The following is a 3,219-nucleotide window of genomic DNA, read 5'->3' as shown; positions in this document are numbered from 1 at the left end:
AAATATTGCAGTCGCGATAATACTCACACAGTATACTCACACATAATTCACAAACCACGGACGAAGATGCCAATGACATCTGGCGATTGAAAAATAGAGTCCAGTTATCGCAGTCTCTAATGACTCTATTAGGAGATAAGGAAGATAGTGGTTAAAGATGATGGATGCATTCACAAATAATATTTCATATTAAGAGGATGCCGGACCGTCCTGTTTTACCGACCATAATAATTATATATTTGCTTAATATAAAAGTTTTGGCAGTTTGTATGTACAAAATAAGATAAGTTCCCACTCGGAAATGCATGAAAGAATATAAGTGAACGTTTGAAAATGTATTTAGAAGCCTAGTAAAAAACATTTCGGTGTGCAAAATTTTACGAAATATTTTATAGTTTATGTAAAATTATATGAAAATAAAGTACAAAATTTTTCGTGAACTATTCACTTTTTAGCCATTTTACCCTTATAATTTTTGTGCCAAACATTGCGAGGAATCGATTTGTGATACCATACAACTTTTATTTCAAACATTTTCTCCTATCTCTAAAACTGTGGGAGTTATTCGGGTGGCCTGTCTTAGATGCCTCACCCTGTATACATCAAACATTTGATCAGTTTAATATGAATAAGTTTACAAATGATATTATGGTACATTTTATAGATAAAAAATATATTTTTGGAATTAAAATATGTTAATATTAAATTAATGATCAAAACTTTTTTACAAATCATTAATTCATTTATAAATAAAATTTCCAAGATCCATATATCTTCTTTGTTCATAACATCACACATACTCTTTTAGTGTTTTATGTTATATAGTTTTATTTTATTATTATACATTACATATTTTTTATTATCAAATACAAGTTTTAGTTTTCCAAATGAATTATTAGCTATAATAACATTCAATTATATTCAACAAAGCAATCTCTTACCCGTGTGAAGTCTGAATCCGAATAGTTTGACAAGATATCCGCTCTCGCTCTCGCTTGACACTTTCAGTAAAACACATAATACCGTTTCTGACATAATAATTTTTTGTAAATACTTGCGCTCAGTCAGCTTTTGCATAATCCTTGGCGACTTAGCTATGACTAGTGATTTTATCGATATTCTGGATAATGTTTTCTTACGTATATTATTTTTTGAAATTTATTTAGTACATCAATCATGAGATCTCTTCCAGCACTACTTTTCAAAATTTCTTTTTATAACCAGTCACGATGCATTTTACATATCATCAAATTATAAAACTTTTTGTTAATAAATGCTCACTTTTTTCTATAAAAACCAATGACGACGTTGAACTGATACGTATGCATTCGTTGTATCAAATTATAATATAAATGTTATCAGTCTTCCTCTGTAGTTCCTCTTAATTTAATAGAAAAGCAATGAAATAAATAATATGTGCAATATAAAATTATTGTTCGAAGAAATTATAAACAACTAGAGGAAATTACTGAATTATAAATTTTTAGTTTCGTCACTATACATGCGCCAAATTTTAACAGATTGTATATGCGCCAAATTTTAACAGATTATATATTTTCTATATCTTTTGATTAATGAAAAACTGTAATTGTGATAACCGATTTTTATAAATTTTATATATATACTATGCGTGCTCTCGAGAGCCCACTATTCGGGCACATTGTTCTTGATGGATTGTAACATTTGTATCATGCGGTTCGAATCGAGCGATATATAACGCGCTTGCATATTTATGATTGGCGACCATTATAAATCATAATAACTAAATCCGAATAATCGATTTCAATTAAGCACTTTTGCCGAACCATTATTCTTTATTTGATGCATTCTACTTGTGACTCATTTTCTTTTGTGAAGATACTCGTCGCTGCTTTAAAAAAGAGCTACACTTTCTAAGATTTGTTTAATTTTATATTATTTATATTATGGATGAGTAATTAACGTTCATAAATAATATGTAACTATATAAGGGAAAGTAGGGTAAAACCGGGTACTTTTTTGGATTTGTCTGCCTACAAAAAATCAGAGAATAAAAATTTGCTGACCGTTAGTAGGGTTTAGTGGACCTTAAACTATGAGAAAATAGAGCTAGTTGCTGAAAAAAGATATTACCAAGGATAAAAAAATTTTTTGGAGCAGTCAAAATACCCGGTTTTACCCTACCGGTAGCGTAAAACCGGGTGCCCATTTGAAAACATGTAAAACACCGTGCAATTACAAAATCTAGATTTATTTTAATCAAAATACAATACAAAGATATATCCTGTTGACAAAAATCACAAATAAACTTATCTTCTTGTTCTACATTGCTGCAGGACTTTTTTATTTAATTTTTTAATTTTAAGGACCTCAAAAAGCTTTTTTCTTAATGGTTTCTTTTTTTGAGTGGTAGTTTTCGTTTCCAACTGCTTTTTGTAGGGAGACAAAGTCAGGATAACAGATTTTCCTCTTTTCTTTAAACTAAGTGTGTAGGTACTCGGTTTTGTCCCAACATGAAGAAAATAACAAACACGGCGGCTGTATATTCCGGCATACAAAGTGACGATCAAAATTAATGCGATATACTCTCTAATATGTACAGAATGCAATGCTGCATTTACCGAAGCAGATGCTCTGTGTAGAAAAAATCCATAACGACTCGATGGATGCTCCGATATTGATCTTTTTTGGCTCGAAAATTTTGAACTTCTCTCTAAAAAGAGATATTGTTTGCACGTGGGCGCGATTTATCTCAAAACAATGGTAGCATCAATCTACAATTAATAACATGAGTTAGTCAAATATTGTAACACTTATCACGAGGAAACAGAGATATCCGGTTTTATCCGCCTACCCGGTTTTACTCTATTTTCCCCTGTATAGCGACAATTAACTTTGAAGAAAATATTTTGCAACGAAGGCATTTGCCAAGTAAGCAGATTTGAGTACTCCAATGAACCTAAGAGCTATGCCGGCGGTAACGTAGTTACTGGTAGAGTCACCCGTGCCGGTCGGGTCGAGAGGAAAGAATGATTAACAATAAGTGAGATACTGTAATTATATTTATTATATTAATATTTTTTAATAAGATGGAAGCATAAAAGAAACAGTAATCGAAAGAATAGAGAAAAGGGGGCTTTAATAGTTTGATCATCTTTTAAAAATGTCTTGTTTGATACTATTTTCATTTGGAAAAATTAATTAGGACGAAGAATCTTGCACTTTGAAGCAAAACTAGCT

This window comes from Formica exsecta, unplaced genomic scaffold, assembly GCF_003651465.1.
Source record: "Formica exsecta isolate Colony F162 unplaced genomic scaffold, ASM365146v1 scaffold753, whole genome shotgun sequence".
NCBI lineage: Eukaryota > Metazoa > Arthropoda > Insecta > Hymenoptera > Formicidae > Formica > Formica exsecta.
Note: the sequence above shows the minus strand (reverse complement) of the source record.